General features: G+C 40.3%; 1 long non-coding RNA gene across 1 annotated transcript; it reads left to right on the top strand.

The window, feature by feature from the left end:
- Positions 1–8,238: 8,238 nt before the first annotated feature.
- Positions 8,239–8,760, top strand: LOC148015260 (uncharacterized). The gene is made up of 3 exons (XR_015688353.1): positions 8,239–8,423; positions 8,520–8,621; positions 8,714–8,760. It is a non-coding gene; the product is annotated as an uncharacterized LOC148015260 (long non-coding RNA).
- Positions 8,761–25,016: the final 16,256 nt, after the last annotated feature.

The following is a 25,016-nucleotide window of genomic DNA, read 5'->3' as shown; positions in this document are numbered from 1 at the left end:
ATGTCTATAGCCCTATTTCCTAGTAATAGACGTGACACTAATTGAAAAGAGTCATGCCATCACGTGATTCGAAGTATAAACAAAAGTATATTTGATTGACACAAACATGATATCTATAAAATATGCTAGAAGTGTATCATATACATTAAGCGTTAATCTGATTAAGTGATTCGATTTTGAAATACTTTATAACAATATTCAAGATGTTTTTAGATGTAGAACATGAGGAAAACATTTGGGATTTGCCGTCGGAATGATGCCACAGACGCCGGAGAAGGGAGGGTAGGTATAGTATAGTATTGACGATAATATTAAACAGAGCTACTGCACTGCGTCACGTGCCCGCATCAATACGCGTCTGGAAAACATGTACTGCGTGTTTTATACATCCATGACATCTGCTCTGTGTGTGTGTGCGTGTGAATTAGGGCAAGCGGGGACAGACATTGTATGTGGCCATACTGCGTCCATAATCATCTGCTTGTAGCCATGCACATCTGAGTTGTCCATTAGTGCTTGCTGGTAGCTGACATCATTGGTTCAAATTTGTCATCATTGATGTCCTCCCAGCTAATCGCGATGAAGGTAGCAGCGGCCCGTCTCTCTATCGTGCTTATGGTGGTGATAATCATGATGCTGACGACGACGATTCTGGCGGCTGGCGCTGCGCCGAAATTTTATGCAGCTAGCAATTACATTAAACATGCTCTTCTCCAGTCTAATGTGTACGACTGCAGCGGATTGCCCCTTGACTGAAGCGCTTCTACTTCTGCCCCTCGACATCCTCATCTGGCGGCGGCTACAGAATATGCGCAACCAATTGCGCCTAGCTCGATTGTAACATCCTATTACGTTAACCACTCGTACGACCCTGTGCAGATTTTATATTTAGTCATATATAGTTTGGTGGCAAGCCTCCGAAATGTGCACGAGAGGCACAGACAGACACAGAGAGAGAGAGAGAGAGCACTCTCCCAATATACATTTTATGCATAGTGCGATTGATGTAAGTTGTATGTTCGATTGTCGTAGAATATCCTTTAGTAGTAATCATACAATCTACTATAACAAAAAAGCCTCATACATATACATTTAGACGCGATTTTTGAATACAGAGAAAAACTTATGGACGCGTCTACCCGCCCGTCTATTTGCGTGTCTATCATTCTGCGTCTATAATCGCATGTATAGACGAATTTATACGCACAAATAGACGCGCAATAGACGCACATATACCCGCGCATATAGACACGCTTTTAGACGTGCTTTTACAAGCACTGATATACGCGAACGGAAAACAAAAAATGTCTTTTTTTTAAAAGATATATTTTTTTTTTTAAAATTTGAATTATTCAGCACGTGTATGAGCGCGTGTAGTCTGCATTATAGACACGCGAATAAACGCGAATTACCTGCAATTTAGATACGCTGATAGACGCGCAAAACAGAACTGGAAAAAAAAACCAGAGAGCATGTGGTTGCTCTCTGGTTTTTTTTTCCCTCTCCCATACATCAGATTTTGTTTTTTGGAAAAAAACAATGTATCTTATGGGCACGAGAATTGAAAGTGAAAGTCCATGTATTCATTATATATCAAAGCATTTACAAGGGAAGTTTTGAGTGCTTGCGACCTAAAGCGTGGCCGCAAGCAGTAGGCTCAAAGAGATATCATACATATACAAGAAAAGAAGGCCTCATGAGGAGGTATGATGCTCCTCTACGAATCTGAAGAGAAAACATCCTCGCTAGTACCACCATGGGTACTAGCGTCGCTATCCCCCTCCTTGTTGTGCTCCACATCCGGGTTCGCCTACACACACAAAAGATCAGGGTTGCTTACATAGACAAGGTGGAGAAAAAGTTCTAATTAGTTATACTTTTAATAGGAAAGTAAGAAAAACATACCTCCTCTGCCTGTCGAATCCTCATGGCCCGGTTGTGTTGGTCCTCAATGATGAGACCCTCTTCATAAAAGTGAAGCCATGTCGCTGCGCGGTTATGGCCTCGATGGTAACCTACCTCTCTAGGGGTAGGTGTCCTACCAACGATGATAGTCTGCAAAACATTTAGAGATATACAAACAATTAGACGTCACAATATATTATACTAAAATATATAAACAATTTAAAGAAATATACATTTAAAAAAACTAGAAATCAAAATATACTTACAAACTCTGCCTCCCACGACTCTCTATCACCCGATCCGTAATGCGACGATCCCATTGTTTCCATTTGGATCTGTCGCGTCTCTGCATGCTGGCGACTCTTCACTTTCTCAGCTGCTTTCTTCTTGGCTTTCTTCCACTCTATGCGGTGGCACATAGGTGGTTGGCTATAGGCTCCACGCCCCTCTCCAGCCTCCGCATTGATTCCCTAGCTTGTGTCATGAGGTGGGATTTTTTGTTGTGAAGCATATCCCTCACTTTTGTACGTCCCCAATCATCCGAGAATCGCTGACCCTCAGGATTTGGGTACCTCCTATGGACTTCCCTCAACACCTCCTGCCACAAGCCGCTTTTCTGATTTTTGAAGGCAATGAAACAATCTTTATATGCCGCATGCACGACGCTCCTCATGTACGCCATTACATCCCTTCCCTCATCATCATGAAAGATGCCACCGGCATCTGTAACTCTATAGTAATGGCGTACAACCTCCTCTACATGATCTACTGGCGAGGGTGATTGCTCGCCACCTCCTAGGCAACCCCCACATAACCCTCGTCCTCCCCCTCGACTCTCCCTCCTTCCTCTCTATCAACTGCCCTCTGCCTCGCTGGACACACGAGCTTCTGCAGATACACGTGCTTCTGCAAATGCTTGTGCTTCAGCCAATGCACGTGGAGCACGTGGAGTACCTGCAAATGGAGTACTTGCATATGGAGTACCTGCATATGGAGTACTTGTATGTGGAGTACCTGTATGTGGAGTACCTCACTACAAGGGACTGGGGCAATAGCGACCCCGATTAGCGACGGCGTTTATCGACGTCGCTATTGGCGTCGCTATTTGCGTCGCTATATGCGTCGCTATTTGCGTTGCATTTGCGATGCAAATAGCGACGCATATAGCGACGCCGCAGGGGAAAAAAGCGCGGCCGAAACCAGAGCGCCGTTTTCATTTTGTTTTCTTCGCCTTTTGAGAGCGAGAGCGAGGGAGAGAGCCAAGGCTTTGTGAAAGAAGAGGAGGAAGAGACTTGTTGCCGCCGCCGCCGCCGCCGCCGCCGCCACCGCCACCGTCGTTGTTCGCGAAGAAGAGGAGGAGCCCTCGTTGCAAAGAGAAGCCGCCCACGCTCGCCATATCTCATTGGTGAGTCTCCCTCTCTCTTTCTTTTACTTGTTGAAGGTTTAAATCGTTATCTTTTGTTTATTTAGGAGAGGAAAAGAAAGAGAATGAGAGGGAGAGGGAGAGAGAGGGAGAGAAAGAGAGTGAGAGTGCATTCTCTCTCTCTCTCTCTCCCTTTTGCTTGTTTAATGTTTAAATTACTTTCTTCTTTGCTTGTTTAGGAGAGGAAACGAGAGAGTAAGAGAGAAAGAGAGGGAGAGGGAGAGGGAAAGGGAAAGAAAGAGAAAGAGAAATAGAGGGAGAGGGAGAGGGAGGGGGAGGAAATAGGAGAGGGAGAGAAAGAAAAAGAGAGGGAGAAGGAGGGAGAGTGCATTCTCTCTCTCCCTCCCTCTCCCTTTTGCTTGTTTAATGTTTGAATCACTTTATTTTTTGCTTGTTTAGGAGAGGAAATGAGAGAGAAAGAGAGTGAGAGGGATAGGAAGGGGAAGGAAATGAGAGAGGGATAGAAAGAGAAAGAGAGGGAGAGTGCATTGTATCTCTCCCTCTCCCTTTTGCTTGGAGGATGTTTAAATCACTTTATTTTTTGCTTGTTTAGGAAATGAGAGAGAAAGAGAGATAGAGAGGGAGAGGGAGAAAAAGAGAGGGAGAGGGAGAGGGAGAGGGAGGGGGAGGGGAAGGAAATGAGAGAGGGAGAGAAAGAGGGAGGGGGAGGGAGAGGGAGCGAGGGAGAGGGAGAGGGAGAAAGAGGGAGAAAGAGGGAGGGAGAGGGAGAGGGAGGAGGAGGGAGGAAATGAGAGAGGGAGAGAAAGAGAACGAGAGGGTGAGGGAGAGGGTGAGAGAAAGAGAGGGAGAGGGAGAGGGAGAGGGAAGGGAATGAAATTTAAGATAATATACGTATCGATAATGGTATGCAATGTGCTTTGCATACGGCCACGTACTTCATCAAAATTAACCCAAAATTATTGTTATAGAAGTGGAGATCCCTTAAATTGAGTATAGGATAATTTCTCTCAGGTCTTATGACTATGAGTAGAATTGATTGAAATAAATTTTATTACTATAGTTGTAAAATTTCATAGATGGCGCGCATTAATTTTAAAATGGATTACTTATACTCAAAGCCGAGATATAACAAAAAATTATCTACCGGGACAAACAAATCGTTGAGCATGATACAAGGCCGAGATATAACATCGGAAAATCTCTCGACTACTATATACAATGCAAGGTTTATGGTCAACTTGCAAGTTGACGTACATCTCCAAAAAGCTATCCATTTAAGCCTCGTTTGCTGTAATGTAGATAAGATGGCAAACGAAGAAGGTCCTATTGTTCAAGACCGCGAGTCGTATCTTAATCAGCATGTCCCATGTCCTTGCTCTCAATGCAAGTTGGCAATTAGACGAAAACGCCGATTGTCTATAGAACACGTACGACGATTTGGCGAGTTTCAACCTGAGATTATTGATCAGGCGATTGCAGATTTTCAGCAAACGGTATTTTCAAGTTAGCATTTTTCATGCATTGTACTCTCAAGCTAATTGAAAACCATACACAATAAGATTGGGTCTTGTTGGCAAATTTTGTGTCCAGGGGGGTGATGTCTCGACCCAAGGGGGAGTGCACCCTTTGCGGCCAATTAGAAGAGTTCGTGGACGTGAGATGGATGGATGGCAGGAGCCAATAGACCACTCGCAAGGCCCATCTCTATCGTCAATGCCAGAGGAGACAGACAACCTTCCCGACTTGCCTACAATCTTGGAGCCTGAGATGGAGGCAATGATCGATGCATTGATTCCCATGGATGTTGAGACATCTGACCCGCTTAGAGAGGAAGCATCCATACCATTATATGATGGGTGCCGAGTATCTCGGTTGAAGACATTGCTTGCACTCTTAAGTGTGCAAGCGAAATACGGTTGGAGCGATATGAGTGTGACTGAGTTATTCAGGTACCTTGCATACAGACTTCATTGTTTTTTTTAAAAACAGTATTATTGTAAATATGGATGGATTTTTCAAGGTGTTTTATGATGTTTTCAGGTTATTGAAATATCATATATTGCCACCTGCAAACACCATGCCTGAGTCTCGTGATGATGCACGACATGTTTTATGGAAGCTTGGCATGGACTACAATAACATCCATGCATGTATCAACGACTGCATATTGTTTCGAGATGAATATGAGACTATGGAGACATGTCCAAAGTGTGGTGCTCACAGGTATCGACAGGACTTGCAAGGGCAGACCATCCCTCAAAAAGTCCTCAGACACTTTCCGCTCATCCCCCGCATAAACCACATGTTTCGCACGTCTGCCATGGCAAGCTTGACAACGTGGCATGTGCAGAATAGGTCTACGGATGGAGTGCAACAAATATCAGCAGATTCGCGCGCATGGAGCCACATTGACTCTACCTTCCCAGGCTTTGCGCGAGAGCCAAGGAATCTTCGGCTCGGTCTCGCCATGGATGGTGTGAACCCATTCAGTCTGCGCTCGACTTCTTACAGTGTGTGGCCTATAGTGCTTGTCAACTACAACATTCCTCTATGGCTTTCTACGAAGAAAGGACATCTCATCCTTAGCTTGCTTGTCTCGGGCCGCTACAAAGTAAAAAATATGGACATGTATCTTCGTCCATTAGTCGATGAGCTTAAGATTTTGTGGGAGGAGGGGGTCACGGTGCAAGATATGAGCAGGCGCGATGGTCGGCGGTCAGCCAACATTCGAGCCATTCTCATGTGGACGATGCATGACTTTCCGGGATTGGGAGAGTGCTCAGGTGAGCAGACCTTTGTTCACGCCGGTAATATCTATATTTTATTTCATTCAATCAAGTATTCACTAGGTCGTGGATCGCCTTGCAGGTCTCGTTACCTCAGGTTATCATGCATGTCCATTATGTGGGCCACAGTTAGACTCCCGAAGGTCACGAACCATGAAGAAGATGGTATATCAAGGACACGCCACTTTCTTGCCGGAGGATCATGAACTCAGGGAAGGTTTTCTTGGACGACCTCCAGCACGTATGAACGCTGCAAGCTGGTACGAGCTGAAAATGGTAAACCCGGAATCACATCCAAATGGAATGCGACGGTTCTCAGTTTTCTACGAGTTGCCATATTGGACCCACTTACAGGTCAACCACTTGTTGGATCCCATGCATATTTTCAAAAATGTGGGCACCTTGCTATGGGACCACATCACAGGAAAGAGAGACACTATAGGGTCACGAATGGATTTAAAGGAGGTAGGTAAGATGGAGGCGCTTTGGCCGCAGTCGAGTGCTGAAGGGGGAGTGCAGCTTCCTCGCGCTCCCTGGGTTTTGTCTACCAAAGAAGAGTGCATTGTGAAGCAAGTAATCAAGTCTATCCGCACTCCGACGGGTATGATGCGTTCTCTCAGGTCCGCATTTTCTAAAGATGACCAAATGTCTGGGCTAAAATCCCATGATTGGCATAAGATATGTCAGGTTTGTGAACAGAATGGATTTTAATTAGCGTGGACATTTTGAAATTTGAAAAGTGACCATTATTCTTAATGCTTTCTCATTTGTGGCAGTTTGTCCTACCGATCGCGATCGCGGGATGCCTAACTCCAGAAATTCGCGGGGCCATTTACAAGCTGTCGACTTTGGTGCAATGGATCTCACAGAAAGAGATTAAGACGTCCTCTATTGAATCCGCAAGGTGGGGAGCAGTTGAGACGGTCTGTCTCTTTGAGAAATACCTGCCCACTAGCATGCTCACGATACAAGTTCACCTTCTTGTGCATCTTGTGGACGAAGTGGAGATTGCCGGACCTGTCCATACGCGATGGATGTTCTTCCTGGAGCGCTTCATGAAAACCCTGAAAGGCTTTGTGCGACAACGAGCTTGTCCGGAAGGTAGCATGGCGGAGGGTTGGTTGGTGTCAGAGACATTAGTGCATATCTCACAATGGCTACCAACGGTGGAACCAGACAATGAAATGCTATGGACGCTCAAGGACGATGACAGGCTGACTTGGAGGAGCTGGCGCAACGGTTCGACGAGGTCCATCTGGATTTCTCGAAATAGATTCCGAAAAAAAATGGATGGATTTGCGCAATACCTTTGTGTTGCCGGCACATTGTGAACAGGTAATCTTCTAGTCATTTGCTTGCTAATTGTAATACGACATGCTTTATGTCACAATGGTTTGAAGACGGTTTGTAAGTGTTTGTGAACAGGTAATCTTCTATCCAAATCCCCGACAACCTCGATGGTGGTATGTTATACCTTCAACTCCTAGAGGTGCGAGAGTATACGATCAAAGCGATGTTCCAGGCATAGATGAAGACACGGATCAGGGGGGTGCTGCTGTGGAGACACGGACGCGGTGTCTTCGTCTCGTCGTTCAGCTAGAGCTCGGTCACCTCCAGGATTTGTCACACCTGTGGGGACGTCCACTCCAGTTACTCCGGCTTTTGCGCAGCCGTCGGCAGATGTCACGCCTTTTGGTGGCACTCCTTTTGGTGGCACCCCCTCTGGTGGCACTCCTTTTGGTGGCACCCCCTCTGGTGGCACCCCTTTCAGTGGCACTCCGGGAGAGGGTACCCCCGTCGGTACACCGGATGTTCAGGGGTCTCCTGGATATGCCCAGGAGCGTGGACGGAGATGGGAGAGGGCCCATACGAGGCACACTCCTAGGGATTATGGATACCTAGTGGATGGCAGGTCAGGAGCTATCATCATGAATGATGAGGGGAGGAGGGTGATAGCTCGCATGAGGGAGTTGTCCCAACAAGTTTTTCGGCACAACGTCCTGGATCATTGGAGGAACATACCAGAGGGGAGCAAGGAGTACATAGTAGCATCCTTGCATGAGGAGTTCCCGGTGCCAGCCGCAGTGGATAGATTCTCTACGGGCTGGATGATGGATTGCATGCGTGCATACATGTCACATAGACGATCCGACGCACGCAAGGCAATCAAGAGTGGGGCTCCAAAGCCCGAGTGGTTAGATGCAGAGGACTGGCGCCGACTGAGGGAGGAGGCTACAAATTCGCCAGGACGTTGGAGTCAGCAGCGGGAGGCGGCGAGGGCACGAATCGAGGCCGGATCGGTACATCATCTTGGGAGTGGCGGCCACAGGACATATTTGGAGGACTTTGTAAGTTTCTCTTTTGTTTTGCTTATTTGTTTTTTTGAGATATTATTTGTACTGACAATCATATTTCTAACAGTTAGCATTTTGTTTTCTTTGCAGCACTCCATTACAAATCGTGATCCGCAAGGCCTTGAGACTCAATATGCAGAGAGGCACGGTCTCAGATCATTGATCGACCGATTGTACAGACGCGGCGGCCCAGTAAGTCTCTCATCTTTCATGTCCGTAGTTACCATGAGATATTTGAATGCATTATTGTATGGTGGATTGATATGTTGTTTCTTTTTCTGCAGAATCCGTTTGATGCTCCTTTGCAGAGGGACGAGCTTTCGGGGGACGACGATTTATAGCTCGCCCTCGGATCCTTAGCGCTCACATACCTTTAGTTTTTAGTCGCCCGATCTATGTAGACATTTTCTATGTATTAGTGATATTGTTTTATGATTGTACCAATCGCATTTTATGTGATATCATGTATTTATTTCATCTATCAGTTTTATGATTTCAGTATAGATTCTTTTTGTTTGCAAACGCTTTGTATGCAGCAGTGCAGAAACTATTTTATATGGCTCTCATACAGCACACAGTGCTATATGTGGCAGGGCAGCTTGCTGCCCTGCCACAAAATTTTTTTTTCCTCTGTTACCGTCGCTATTTGCGTCGCAAATTTACTGCAGGCGTCGCTATTGTCGTCGCTATCAGCGTCGCAAATTCTCTGTAACCGTTGCTATATGCGTCGCTATTTGCGTCGCTATATACGTCGCAAATGCGACGCATATAGCGACGCAAATAGCAACGATTCCATGGCGTCGTCAATAACGACGCTTTTTGCGACGACGGGGGCAAATTTTGTTGTTTGTATTTTCGTCGCTTTAAACGTCGCTATAAGGTCTATATCTTGTAGTGCCTGCATGTGGAGTCTGGGAAGTAGTGCTAGACAAAGGCGCTAGAAGCGTCCCAGACATGACACTGAATACCTCGTCCGCTATGGGAGAGCAGCCAAGGTGTCTGGTCATCTCTTCCATGAAGTCTTCCCTACTAGGAAAACCTCCAAAAAATGCATTGATCCCCTACCAAAGAAGGCCAATGTATCATTCATACGATCCACATCTAGGTCATTGCTAGATGAACCAGGATATGAGATCTGCAAAAAAAACACACGAAAAAGATAAATTTATTTACATACAAAAAACATAGGAGGATATTGCGCAGTACAAGCAACTCATGGATGAGGGGTGGAGGTGACTATCCATAGACTAGAGGGCACATTCACGCCTATATGCCTAGGTGAGGGCTCTAATTCAGGAGATCCACATATAGAACACACAAGTTTCAATCTCACTTTATGTAAAGAATGTAATGTTTGTATAAATGTGTATAAAAGTATACCATTTCCTAATTTGTCACTTTTAGATCTAACTAGACTTCTATTTAGGAGTTAATCAATACTACGCAACAAGATTCTGCTCTAGGTGATATCACACAATAGGACCTTGCAGTTTTTAATGTGTATAAAAGTATAACATTGCAGTTTTTAAGCCTTTGACATAACATTGCAGCTTTTAAGCCTTTGACATAACATTGCTATTCATCTTCTGTCCAGCGTGTCTATTTATGCATCTAACCTGCAGCACAGACACGCTTCCAGACGCGTATCATAGGTCAATGTGCATCTAAAATCGCGTGTACACTGTAGGTCAAACTTTTGTGCAGCGCGTGTATCATCGCGTGTGCATTGCAGAGCACACGCACTAGCACATGCGCTGTAAGACGCTCTCTCATACGCACTGAGAGGAGACAATTTTTGTGCGTCTATGTCCGCGTCTACACTAAGATGTATACGTGCTAGCAGATGCGCTGGGTCGGCCGATTTTAGACCGACGACAGCCATTGACGATTTACATAATGCAATATATTATAATGGAATCACAAATGAGCAATACACAGACAGAGCAGAGAGAAGAAGAGAGAAACAAAGAGAGAGAGAGAGAGAGAGAGAGAGAGAGTCACCTTGGGTGTTTGGTGTGGCAGGTGGTGGCGCTTCTCCTTCTCCTTCTTCCTCTCCTTGGTAAGTTACCCTCCCGTGATGCTTGTTTGCTTGCTTGCTACTTCTTCTTGTTCTCCTCTTTCTTGTTCTCTCTTTCTTCCTCTCCTTGGCTTTCCTTTTTTCCTTCTTGTATGTTTGAAATGAAAGAAGAGGTGAGTCATGAGGAGGTGAGGCATGAAGAGACTAGGTGAGGCATGAAGAGACTGCATGTCGGCTAAATTCAAGCTTCAGAACCGCAAAAAACGCAGGAAAGGAAAGGCGCAATTTGAAAAGAAATGATTTAAATATGGTTTGAATTTTGATGTGTGTGTCTATTTTCGCGTGTATATGTGTGTCTGTTGTTTAGATAGACGTGAGTATAGACAAGAATTTAGACGCGTAGTTAGACGCGCATGTAGACGCGCATTTGGGATTTATCATGATTTTTTGTTTTTAAGATAAGTTTTGATAGTGAATTCTTCTTAAGTTTTGATAAGTTAAGATAAGTTTTAAGATGATGATTTTTGTGTATTTAAAATTAAGATCTTATGTAAACATATGATGGACAAATATTTTGATGTTGTCATGAATTAGGTTTAATCATGTCGATGTCGTCATCACCTAGTGCGATGCAAGCTGGTGAGTCAATGAGCACATCCTCAAGTGAGGATGAAACATTGTGTCTTCATAATCGAGATGCATGGCTACGATGAAAGATTAGATGCATGTGTGATTGTTGTCGAGGGTATATTTTTCGAGCACGTCGAATTGCAATATCACACCTCAGTTTGTATGGAGAATGGAACCAAGAAAAATCACCGGTATTCATTGTTTTCTTCTACCACTAAGATTGCTAGTCTATGTTACGGGAATTATATATCAACGTACATGAAACTCCCTTTTGTGGTTGAGCAGGATGCTGTGCCACATCCTCACATGCTCCCTCCCGGGCGTCGAGAGGCTGCAAAACGTCGATGCGAGGAGGTAGAGTCTTCAAGAAGAGTAAATACTGACGACCATGATAGTAGCCCTCATGAAATGCCCCATCAAGTTGTAGAGGATGAGATTTTGGACAACATGGTGAACCATCTATTTTGGCAACCGGTTCAGGGAGAATGTCACTCTACGAAGCCAGATGATCCACTATATGTAGCATCATCTACTCCGTTGTATGAAGGTTGTACGTACTCCGTTCTTCATGTGTCCCTCGAGATACTTAACTTGCAAACAATTTATGGATGGAGTAATGTCAGTTTGGATGCGTTATTGAAGTAGGTATCAAATCAGTTTGGCTTATATATGAATGATAATATTAATTGTTAACCTCTTTATTTTGAAATCAGACAGAAATATATGTTGGTGGTTTTTTAACTCACTTTTAAAATATATGTAGGTTATTATCACAAATGCTTCCAAAAGGAAACAAATTGCCAGCTAAGAGAGAGAAAGAAAGACATTACTTGACATCTATGGGAGGCCTCGATTATGTCAAGATCCATGCATGTGTCAATGATTGTGCCTTATTTCATGGGATTCATGAGTTCGCATGAGAGTGTCCTGTTTGTGGCGAATCAAGATACAAAGTGGAGATGAAGTCAATGGATGTGCCTCGTAAGGTTTTGCGACATTTTTCGATTGTTCCATGTATAAAACTTATGTTCAAGTGTAAGTCTATTGAAAAGCTCATGTCATGGCATGCTAGTCATCGTTCAAGTGATGGAAAATGGAGGATCCCTACATACACACCCGCATGGCAACATATAGATAATTTGTGGACCATTTTCAAAGAAGAGCCAAGAAATTTGAGATTTGGTTTAGGTATGGATGGAATCAATCCATTTGGCATCAAAAGCACATCATACAGTGTATGGCCAGTGGTATTGGTGAACTATAATATTCCTCCATCCATGGCAATTAAAAAGGGACATGTGATGTTGTCCCTTCTGATTCCTAGAAAGCACAAGGTAAAAAACATGGACATTTACTTAGAGCCTTTGATTGAAGAGTTAGAAATGTTATGGGAAGGTATTGAGGTGCAAGATACAAGTGCATCTGCGTCCTCTAGAGATTTCACATTGAAGGCCATGTTGTTGTGGACCATGCACGACTTTCCAGGATACGGAGAGTGTTCAGGTATATGTATATAACTCTATATTTGAAACTCAAGACTTGAATCAATTGCATTTCATTAATTCACTTGTTTTTTCAGGTTTAACCACATCAAGATATCATGCATGTCCTATTTGCAGTCCCTCTCTAGTTTCCTCTAGGCCGGTAGGTTTAAAGAAGATTATCTACGACAATCATCATCGATTTCTTCCTATTGACCATCCCAAACATGTTCTCCCTACTAATGGAATGACTCCACAATCTCTAACCATTCGAGATTCGAAGGAGAGATGGATTAATGCCGACAGCCACCCTCCACATGGCATGAGTCGGTAAGAAGTGCATTTCTCTCGATTAACTTTAAAGTATTTAGCATGATGAAATGTTTACATAATATATTTTTTGTTTGTTAGGTTCTCTATATTCTTTTGTCTTCCGTATTGGACTGAACTCAAGATCAATCACCTGTTGGACCCCATGCACATATTCAAAAATATTGTATCTACATTATGGGATCACTTGATAGGGGCTCGCGATTCAGTTAATGTAAGGGAGGATATACGTAACATTGGTCGCATGAGACGAGCCTAGCCACGAATTGGACCCAGAGGAAAGATTGAGCTATTCCATGCACCTTGGATATTGTCAAAGAACGAGGAAAAAATGGTGAAGGAACAAATATATAGCTTTCGAGCACCCACAAGATGTATGAGATGTCTCAAGGGAGCCTTCATAAAGAAAAAGAAAAGAGGTGTGGAGCAACTATCTGGTTTGAAGTCCCACGATTGGCACAAACTGATTCAAGTAAGGGTATCTCTAACCGTGAATATTGTAATTAGTGGCGTAACTATGTGTAAACTTTGGGGTATGATGACTTTTTCCTCTACTGACAATTTGCATCTATGAATATTGTTTACATTTAGTTCGTACTTCCTACTAGCATATCCCATTGTGCCTCCAAAGATGTACGTGATATCATTTACAAGATGGGAGAGCTTGTGAGGTGTGTATACATTGTATTTTTTCATTATATATCTTTCAATTTCTACACAAAAATAAACAATTCTCAAATACATCTTGATAGATACGTGAGCTCGAAGGAAATTGATCCAATCACATTGCAAGATGCTAGAGTATTATCTATTGAGGTGGTTTGTTTGGTGGAGGAAATTTTTCCTCGATCCATTTTGACTACTCAATTACATTTACTCGTACATTTGATTGATGAGATCGCACTTTGTGGGACAGATCATGTAAGGTGGATGTTTTCTCTTGAGCGCTTCATGAAAACCTTAAAATATTTTATGAGGCAAAAAGCACGGCCTAAGGGAAGCATGGCTGAGGGTTGGTTAGTGCAATCATCCCTTGTTTATATCTCTGAATATCTTGCTGAAGGGGATCCCTCTCAACCATGACTATGGAAAGATGATGAAGACTTGAGGATGACCTCTATAGTACTTCAAGGAAAAGGAATGAGTAAAGTGCTAACAAAACAAGAACTTCGTAAGTTAAATAGTTTTTGTGTGCTCAATAGTGATGTTATGAGCAAATGGGTGACACTCTATAATGAAACAAGGGCAAGAAGAAAAAGCGAAAGACAAGAATTTCGCACTAGATATGGACGTAATGTCTCATTTCGAGATCATCTAAATGCGCTCCCACGTCATATTGACATAGATTGGTTACATGAGGAAATGGAGAGAATGAAAAACTAGGAGGAAATTAATATATCTCAAGAAGAGTGGGAATACGCACGAGGTTGCTTTTCAAAGGTGAGACATACTATCAATTAATTTGTCTCTATAAGTTTTATTTTATATAAATAATTGACATGTTTGATCTTTTATCTTTTACTACTAGTGCACATTATTCAATGCACTTTGGTGTGAGGGTAAACATATTCGAACTCAACGTATAGATGAAAAGAGAAATACCCAAGATTGTGGTGTCCTTGCTCACTTCGAGGCTGCCAATGGTACCATGGAAGGTTATTGTGGCTTGATCCAAGATATTCTGAAGCTTTACTTCAGACGATTCTTTATATATGTACTGGATGTGAAGTGGTTTTAAGAAGTGGTAACAAATGATGAGCATTGCACAATCAGACGTCATCCAAGTGGTTTTGTAATCATTGACTCCACAAAATTTTACCAAAACAAGAATGACACATTAGTACTACCTCAACAATGCGAGCAGGTATATATGCAAAGGCTATCTTTTTTATATGTATACATGTGATACATATACACAATATAATAAGTACTTAAGTTTTTTGCTTTTGTTTTTCAAATACAGGTTGTGTATCATCCAATGGTAAACAATAACCGATGGTGGTATGTCATCCCTATATCTAATCGTTCAAAACCAATATATGGTAATATTACCGACATGGAGATAGCAAATGACAATCCAACAAATAATGATGATGTGTATGATGACACCATAATGGATGATATGCGTGATATAGTACAAGATGAACCTTGCGATGATGTTCAAGGAAATGCAGAAGAAGACAATAATGTGATTGTCGATGATATTGATGAAGTTATTGAGCAATATAGCAACACATCTAATAGTGGGATAGACTTATTTGTTTCGTTACCTCTTGGTAACATAGACCTAGAAGTAGATAGTTTAGCAAGGGCTGATCTCATTGAAGATGAGATGGATCATTCACTGTAACATACTTAATTTTCTTATTGATTCATTATATGTGTATTCCTAATTCTATGCCTTTTATCATGCGCACACGTGCATATTCAAGAATCAATAGTCAATTTTAAAGCAAGCATTGAATTTTCCATAATAAAAAGGAAGTATCTTTTATCATCTTCAATTACATAGAGAAATTACGAGATACATATTGCAATGCTTGCTACTATTTATAAGGTTTCTGTCACTTGCCGCTAATTACTTATATCAGGCTTGTCAACTGGAGGAACTGCCATTCATTAGAGAGCAATGAAAAAGTAATTATTAACTCTATTTTTTTAATTTAATGATTCAATGTGTATTCTTAATTCTATGGTTTTTACCATGCGCATGCTCAAGAATCAATTTCAGGTGGTTAAATAATTATTAACTTTGGTTTTTCAATTATGTAAATTGCTAATTTTAGGTGGTTAAATAATTGTGTGTCTGCTGGCGCGTCTATTCGTGCGGATATATAGACGCAAAATTCGCATCTATTTGCACGCACGTTTACACGCATTTATAGATGCTCTGATAGACGCGCCCGACTTTGCGCATCTAACGTGCACGTCTATGCCTCATTTCTGTTGTAGTGATCATTGGAGATTGTATGATTCATTACACAAGGAGCTTCTGAATATTACATTTTTAGAAGATGTCATGGAATGTATGGAATCTTCTAATATTTCCTACCTATGCACCCATGCATTCTCTATATATAACTAGGTATTTACATTCCTCACATCTCATAGTAGGAAATGCTAGGTATCTCTATATAGATTCCCTCTATATAACTAGTGAATTCCATTCCCCACACCTTAGACCAGCAAATTATAGGTCATATAGTTAGGGAGTCAAATTCCCGATATAACATACTGTGGAACTATAAGACCCACAAATAGGGAAGTCCATCCCCCCATCTCATACTACGGAATTACAAAACAATATCAAGATGTACTATCTCCACTTGTTTTTCTAGCATTACATGTGAAAAATCGTCATCGTATGAATTAGGCCTTAAATTAAGTAGTTACTCAATTCCATGCTAGTTACATGGGTGTATTTTATTTGTTTAATGCCCATTTAGTACAACATTTCTTTTTATCTTGTTTTATAAACTTTTACAAAAATCTTTGCCTTACATCTCTAAAAATTATTTGGTGGTGTAGCAAGCCCTAAGAAGGTAAATTATGGTTGATTGACAAGTTAAAGTCAAATGGCATTACACAAACGAAATGGCATTGCTTTCTAGGCAAAGGTCTCCCCCTCTATAGTGAAAGTAGTTTTAGGTTGATCTTCAAGGTTAAAAAGAATTTGATTTATAGCCATGGAAACCATCCATAAAAGAATATAGTTAATGTCCTACCACACGATCTAATAATTGATCAAAGAAGGCAAATGAAAATGATCCTTATGAGTATGCTTATTTAGTGCACGATAATCCACACCTATGCGAATTTTATTGGAATTCTTCTTAGGAACAATGATTATGGGTGAAACCCAATCACTGTACACAACATGATAGATAAAACCCACACCTAATAATTTAGTAGTTTTAGCATGTGTTTATCTGCATAGTTAGGATTTGTACACCATTGATGCTGGTGTGTAGGTCTAACACCTAGTTCAATATCAATATAATGTTGGCACAATTCAAGTTTCATGCCTTTCAAATCTACATAGCTCCAAGAAAACCCATGAGAATATTTCTTTAGAACATTTTGTAACTTCTCCAAAAAAACACCTTGCAACTGACTGCCCAATTTTTTAAAAAATTTAGATGCCACTTCAAAACATGTTTCAATTTTTGAATTGTGCACATAAGCTGTTTAAACCCTATTAGGTGTAATAATTAGTACATTAGTGGATTCGTCATGGGTACATGACATAGCCAATTACCGACTCCCACAATTTTTCCAACATTAACTTTAGATTATGGATCATGAGATGGTGATTTGCAAGATGTTTGATACGCAACTAATGCACTGGCACGTTCCTCTGGTGGAGAAAACTCAGTGATCTCAATTGTATAACGATCCAACACATCTTGCTTCCCCACTGTCACTTGTAAGTCCTTTGAATAATACATTGTACTTTTGTTTTTATTCTTACTTTGATCATGTAAACCTTGGTGATAATGTCACAAAATCTAAGTATGAAACTCAAGACATCATTGATCTTGAAAAGTCCACTTCCATCTCTTATGTTTCAACTAAAGTATCAATAGATGAAGATTTTTCATTTTCTTCTCCTTATATGCAATAACCTAAATAATGAATAATTCTCTTTAGCTGTGTAAAATTTGTTGGAGCCACATAGAGGTGTGGTTCAATCCCATCACCATTAACTATAAAGTCTATAATCTTTTCATTAGCGGGATTTGGTAAAATCTTTCTCTTGCCATATTCGTCACTTACACATGAAAATAAATCTCCCATCTTGGATCTCAAAGGCACTCCCCCTTTTGGATGATCTATTTGACGTAGTTGATGACAGAGCCAAGAGACATTTGTAGCCCCTTGGCCCCTAGGAGACACTAGGAAACTTTCACTTTTTCTCTCAAAAGAGACATTGTTATGAGATGTCGAGCTTGCCTCTACTTGCAAAGCGCTGATGGTTGGATCCTTCATAGTTAATTGTTCCATCAATTGAAATTGTACTTGTTCTATATGTCGCTTCTATTGTAACGCCTACTTGGTAAAATTATCAGTTTGACTTACAATTTCCTCTAGATAGTTTACCTCCTCACTATAATATAATTGTAAAGATTGAACCAATTTCATATTCTTTAACGCTTCACGCTCTGCAGTAGCTTTATCTATTTTTAGTTGAGTGATTTTTATTTTGCAACGGTTGAATGAGATCACTATCATCTACTACCTCATCTTTATTACATAAAATTCTTCCTCCAAGGCATCCATTGAGTAAAATGCATTCCCTCAAGGCATCTCCATAGCTTTACTATGATAACTAAGGTCATCCCCACACTTCTCTTCCCAATCTATCATGGTAACATAACAGGAGGCAACTCCACCATTGCGAGAATCGTCATCATCTTCTTTAGAAGATAGAGACTAGAAAGACCTACAACTCCCATTGCCATGAGATTCTTGTATTATTTTTCTCCAATAATGGAAGTAAAATTCTTGAATAGAAAAAGGTAGTTGGTCAAACCCAAATGGAATCTTATCCATCCCTAGAGAAGAAAATATAATAGGTAGGTTCTCTGTTTTCCTTTCATTAACTTCCAACACTAGTGTAAATTCTTCAATGTCTGGTTCATCACTCATCTTCTCTATTCCATCCTCTGATTCTTCTTTGTGTTGGTATTGACTCAAGAATGAAACTCACAGAAGAAATCTTGAAAATGATCATGCTCTTGCATTCCACTAACATTTAACCTTGGGCTCTCCCTCACTAAGCTTCTAGCATCTAAACTAGTAATCCCCCATTCATCTCCAACATTTTCCTCATCCACGAAAACTACCAATAGATCATATAAACCACTATCAGAGGTGGTCAACCAATTAGATATATCACTATCACTATCATCTTCTGAAGAATAGTGCAAAAAAAATTCCCCCATACCCAAGGGGTTGCCATATTCTTTGGATGCACCATATTGACTGTTCTCTTATCCTCATCTAACGAGGCACAATCATGTAAATCTCTATATAACCAAGTATATTTTTCCTTAGTCTCTAAGCTCTCATTAAATTTTTCCTCTGTTCTAAGGCCTTCAGACCGATTCGTCTATAGGGTTCATTCAAAAACTCCCTAGCCACAACTCTCAACTGTAACCTATCATGCTTGGGTCCTATATATTGTTATAATACATTTGTGCCAGATTTGGTTGCACTGTGATTGCAACAACCAAGGTCTACAAAATAAGTGGATATGAAGTAGCTCCTTGGATAGGTTGCACTACTAGAAAATTAATGCTAAAGTCCAATCCTGCAATTACAGTTGGAATTTGATGGAATTTGACATAAGAGACCTAAAGGAGTCACTTTTCATTGATCAGCTAATTGTAGAACAATATTTAGAATGTCCTTCTTATCATGCAACCCCAATTTAAGAATTTTCTATTCTCTCATTAAATTCATTGCTGCTTCACCATCCAATTGAGACCCAAATATCATATGCTTCATCACCTTCATGTCTACCACTAGAGCTTTGGGATCCAAGAATAAATCAACGATTCTTACAGATTGAACACCCATAATTTTTAGTATCACTTCTTGCATTATGCAAGATAGTCATGAGATTGCTCCTTTTAGCCCTTCACCATACTAATCTACGATATATCTCTCTTCCACAAGTAGGAGAAATTTCAAGTAATTATCTCAAATTAATAGACAAGTGTAAACTTTCTAGTTCATCCCATACATCAAAAAATTTTGCTATATCCTTGCCATTGTCTTTAGTCACTTTCAATCCTCTCAATCTTTGAGGAAATGGAGCCATTCCTTCCTTTATCTTTGGAGAACTTAAAGGAATTGAAAAAATAGGTTGATTTTTCGAATTGGGTGGTGAATTCATCACATATTTTTCTACATCATGATCTTCTAAATATTTCAGTAAAGATGTTCCTTGTTTTGAAGTCTCAGCCTTGGCAGTAATAGTTTCATTCAGCCCTAGACCCTATTCATTCTACAAAATAATCGCTGGATTTGATTGTGAATACATGATATCTAACATGGCTATTTCAAGTTTGTGTTGACTAGATATGGGTATTGTGATAGCTCTGGTGATCTCACATTATTATGCATGTCCCCTGTATGGGCCATAGTTACATTGTCAAAGGCCATGGACCATGAAGAAGATGTCATATCAAGGACACACCACTTTCTTGCTAGAGGTTCATGAAGTTCAAGTGGAATGTGTCGGTTCTCAATTTTCTACGAGTTGCCATATTGGACCCACTTACAGATCTTTTTTTTTTGTGGATTCCATGCATATTTTTGAGAACGTGGGCAGCTTATTATATAGAACCATATCATAGGAAAGAGAGACATTGTAGGGGCACAAATGGATTTGAAGGAGGTAGGGAAGATGGAGGCGCTCTGATGGCGGTCGCTTGTAACTACCTTCCGCTCCTTGGGTCCTATCCACTAAAGAAGAGCACATGGTGAAGCAAATTATCAGGTCTATTTGGACCCCAAGAAGGATATGATGTATTCCCTCAAGTCTTATTTTTCTAAAGATGACCAACTATATCAAGGTTGAAATCCCTAGATTAGCATAAGATATGCTAGGTTTGTCTTGACCTTGATAGCATGTAACCTTAGTATTTCACTATTTAGTTTCTATTCAATGTCTCTAATGCTTTAAATTTTTGACAATTTCTACTACTGATTGTGATTATGGGGTGTCTCACTCAAGAAATACACTTGGCAATTTATAAGTTGTCGAATTTAGTGCAATGGATCTCATAGAAGGAGATCAAGACATTCTCTATTGAATCCATAAGGCAAGGAGTAGTGGAGATGATTTGTCTCTTTGAGAAGTACCTACTCACGAGCATGCTCATACAAATTCACCTCCTTGTACATCTCATGGATGAAGTGGAGATTGCAGGCCCTATCAATGTGGGATGGATGTTCTTAGAGTGCTTCATGAAACCCGTGAAGGGCTTTTAGAACAATGAGGTCAGCCAGAAGGTAGTATGGTCTAGGGTTGGCTAGTGTTAAAGGTATTCGTATATATTTTGAAGTGGGTACTAATAGTGGATTCAGACAACAATATTCTACGGAAGCTGAAGGAAGTTGGTAGACTAACCAGAGATGTGATAGTTGAAAATGAAGTAAACAAAATAATGGATGGTACCATGGAGGAGAAAGTGAATCACTTTTGTATGTTGCATTATCATCCATGGAGAAAAGGCTTGCTAGGTACGAGCAAGTCAAAAGAGAGTTGGAGGGAGTGAGATTAGAATTTCAACCTAGTACACATGCCATTGTCTAGTTTGATATCTCCAACACATGGGGGAGATGCCATAATTTATGTCTATGTGATGGTTGCATGAAGCTTTGATCCTAGTAGATCTCTACCGAGGAGTGGGAATTCTCAAGGGAATGTAGTTTACATGTGACCACATGCTTTCTTTATTGTCATATCTGCATTTTATGTGTGACAACTAATCTAACTGTTTGTGTACAATACAAAATGTACAACACAACGTGGTTGCGTGGGTGACATTTTTAAGTAGAGTGCATCGAGAAAATGCGCTCCACAACAAATTGTAATGTCATGGCAAAGTTCGAGTATGTAATAGAGCGGACGGTAGGTTAGGGATTTGAATACTATAGTAGATGAGATAGAGTATTTAAGAAACTTGCAAAGTGTTATCTCAGTGGATTAATGTAGATTTTTCATGATCAAATTCAATATATAGTGGTGTAAAGTAGTATTGAAAGGATCTCGTACAACTGTTTGGCGAGATCCATTTGGATTTTTGGAGGTAGATTTTGAGAAAATATTGATGGATCTATGCGATAGGTTTACCTTGTTGGGTCATTATGAATAGATGCATGAGGAAGGGCCAAACTTCAAGTAGGAATTTGAAGAAGAACCGCAAATCAGAGAGCCCAGTCCGCTCTCTGATTATTATTCTTTTTTCTAATAACAATTGGTGGACACCATTTTGTGTGTTGAATTGGAAATATCACGTTAGTTTTTTGTAGTTTTGTCCATTTTTATTTATTTTTCCACAACACTCTTGTATGTCATCTTGAATAGATAATCTTCTATCTAGATCCTTAACAATCTCGATGGTGATATGTTATGCTATCAACACCTTGGAGTGCATGAGTAAATGATGAAAACAATGTCCTCAATGTGGACGAGGAGAGTATACAAATAGAGGGGTTGATGTTGCGAAGGGTAAAGAGCAAAGAGGGCTTGGAGTTTTCAAAGAAGACATGCACATATAACATAGACGAAGAGATAGGAAGCCATGAATTTTTCAAGAATGAAGTGGACTCTTCGTTCTATGGTGACCTATGTATAAACCTTCCAATATAGGCCGAGCTATGCCAAGATCTTGACATGGAGCCATAGGGCGAGTCATATTTGTGTTCACTTGCTCAATTCATTGATAATATTCTTTTAAGGATACTTTAGTCTATGTGTTTTAAATAATAACCTTTTTTGCAGAGTTATATTGTCATACTTTACTTAAAAACTTATATTGATTATGCTAATATCATATTTTGTATGTCCAGGTTATCTTTGACAATATTAGAGAGCAAGATGAGTCGAGGGATGACCGATGAGGAGCCATAGGAGATCTTCACATGTATTTCTCTAGATCAAATGGCTCACTTTAGAGGTATGGTAAACTAGGAGTTGTCCTACCAATTGGCTATTTTTGTGAGATCTATCTCAGTATGCTCTAATGCTTTGATCTCCAATGGGCGGAATTGATGCTCTAGACTGGCCCCACATAGAGGGAGTGGTTCAGGGAGGTGTTGCAGAGATGTAGATCTTGTGAGCCTATGGTTCCTTTCATAGAGGATTGCTACTATTAACTCTCATATCATTTCCAAAAAGGTGGATCACGTGGATGTTGTAGAGACACTGATACACTGTCTCTGGTCTCATCGGTTTGGTAGAGACTTATCATCTCAAGGATTTTCCATACCTATAGGGACATCTACTCTTGTGATTCTAGGTTTTGCTCAACCGTGCGCATTGTGACGCCCCTATGGGTGCTTTTTTGAGAGATACTACCTCCGCAAGTACATGAGATGTACAGGGGTCTCCTCATTATGCCCAAGAGCATGAACATAGATGGGAGAGGCTACATCTTAGACATATCCTAGTAGGGTTTGAAAACCTTATAGATGAAAAAATAGGTGTTGTGATCATGAATGATGAGGAGAGGAGGGTGATGTTTCAAATAAAAGATTTGTGCCAACAAGCATTTAAGCACAACATTCTTGACCATTGGAAGAATATACTAGAGGGAGCAAGGACTATGTAGTGGTGCCTTTCCATGATGTGTTCTCGATACTTACAGCATCATAGATATTTTTCACTAGGTGAAAGATGGAGTGTATGTGTACATACATGTCACATAGATGATCAGACGCATGTAAGGCAATCAAGAGTGGCAGCTCAAAGCCTGAGTGGTTGAATGCAGAGGATTGGTAAAGACTCAAGGAGGAGGCCTCAAACTCCCCTAGATGATAGCAACAGCCATAGGAGGTAGTAAGGGCACAATTGGAGGTAGGGAGGATTGTGCACCATCTGGGAAGGAGTGGCAGCCACAGGACTTATTTGGAGGACACTGTAAGTTTTCTTTTGGTTCTTTTTTCTTTCTTATTTGGAGTGTCACTTTTACTAACAACCTTATTTCTAACAATGCTACATTATTTTCTTTGCAAAACTCCATTACAAACTGCGATCCCACAAGTTTCTAGATTTGATATGCAAAGAGACATGGTCTCATTAAACTGATCAATAGTCTATTAGTTTTTTGTAGTCATTAGTTTTCTCATGATGCATTGTGTATGGTGGACTAATGTTTGGTTGTTTGTTTTGCATTCTGTTTGATGCTTCTTTGCATTGGGATGAGCTTTCGGATGGTGAGGAGTTGTAGCATGCACTTTGATTCATGGAGCATACATCAGTTTCTTTCTTGGTAAAAGTCTCTTCCATGTAGTGCTCCTTATATGTATCATCTTTTATATAAGATCTCACTTTGTGATATTTATAGATAGACTTTCATGTTTTTTTTGGACTCTCCTCTCCATAATTTCATGTAATTTTATGAGTTTTCATCACTAGTCTTGTACTTATTTAATGAGTTATTAGTCTTGTGAATTTAAGTAGTTTTTTTGCTTGTCTTATGATGATTGTGTATTCAATATTTAATTGCTTTGTAGAATATTATTTAGCACATGGTGCTGTGGATGGCTTATTGTCTTTCCATCAAATTTTTTTCTCTATAACTATCACTATTTGTGTTGCTAATTTAGTGCACGCATTGCTATCCGAGTTGATATATGCGTAACAAAGCATAACTATTTGCATTATAAAAGTGATGCTAACAACAATTCAAATAGTGACAAAAATAGCAATGAATTTGTAGAGATGCCTACACCAATTCTTTTAATGATAATACGGGCCTACACCATTCCATCGATTTAATTTTTAAATAATTATAATATTAATGATGACATATCATAAAACTACATGGATTGATAGGGAGAAGAAACTAAAACATAAAAATGTATCCATAAATATTACAAAATAGGAGTCTATACAAAGAATAGGAAATATATCTAAGGAAAGCTATATAGAAAGGGCTTGCATAAATCATAGAGGCAAAAAGGAAAGGGATGGAGGTTCCATAAATCCAACTAAGTGCTACAACTCCTTACCAACTATAACAACTTGTCCCAATGCAATGGAGTGTCAAATGGACTTTACCAAATATTAATCTACATTACACAATGTATCCCAAAAAACTAAAAATTAGAAACACGAAAGAAGCATGACTTATTGGACTACCACATACATATAATCTATTTATGAATGCATTGAGACCATGTATCTTTGCATACTCAGAGTCTCCAAACCTATGAGGTTGCGGTTTGTGATTGAACACTGCAAGGCGGATAAACAAATATTGCTAGAAATAAGGTTATTAGTACAAGTGGAATACCAAATTAAAAACTAAACATAACAAGAAGAAGATTAAGAAACTTTTCCAAATAGATTCTATGAGTGCTACCTCCAAGATTATGCATTACCTCTTCCTT

The sequence above is a fragment of the Lygodium microphyllum genome, chromosome 24 (assembly GCF_053477565.2).
Source record: "Lygodium microphyllum isolate KBCC chromosome 24, Lygodium_microphyllum_v1.1.10, whole genome shotgun sequence".
Taxonomy (NCBI): Eukaryota; Viridiplantae; Streptophyta; class Polypodiopsida; order Schizaeales; family Lygodiaceae; genus Lygodium; species Lygodium microphyllum.
This window is presented reverse-complemented; position numbering and strand designations above follow the sequence as displayed.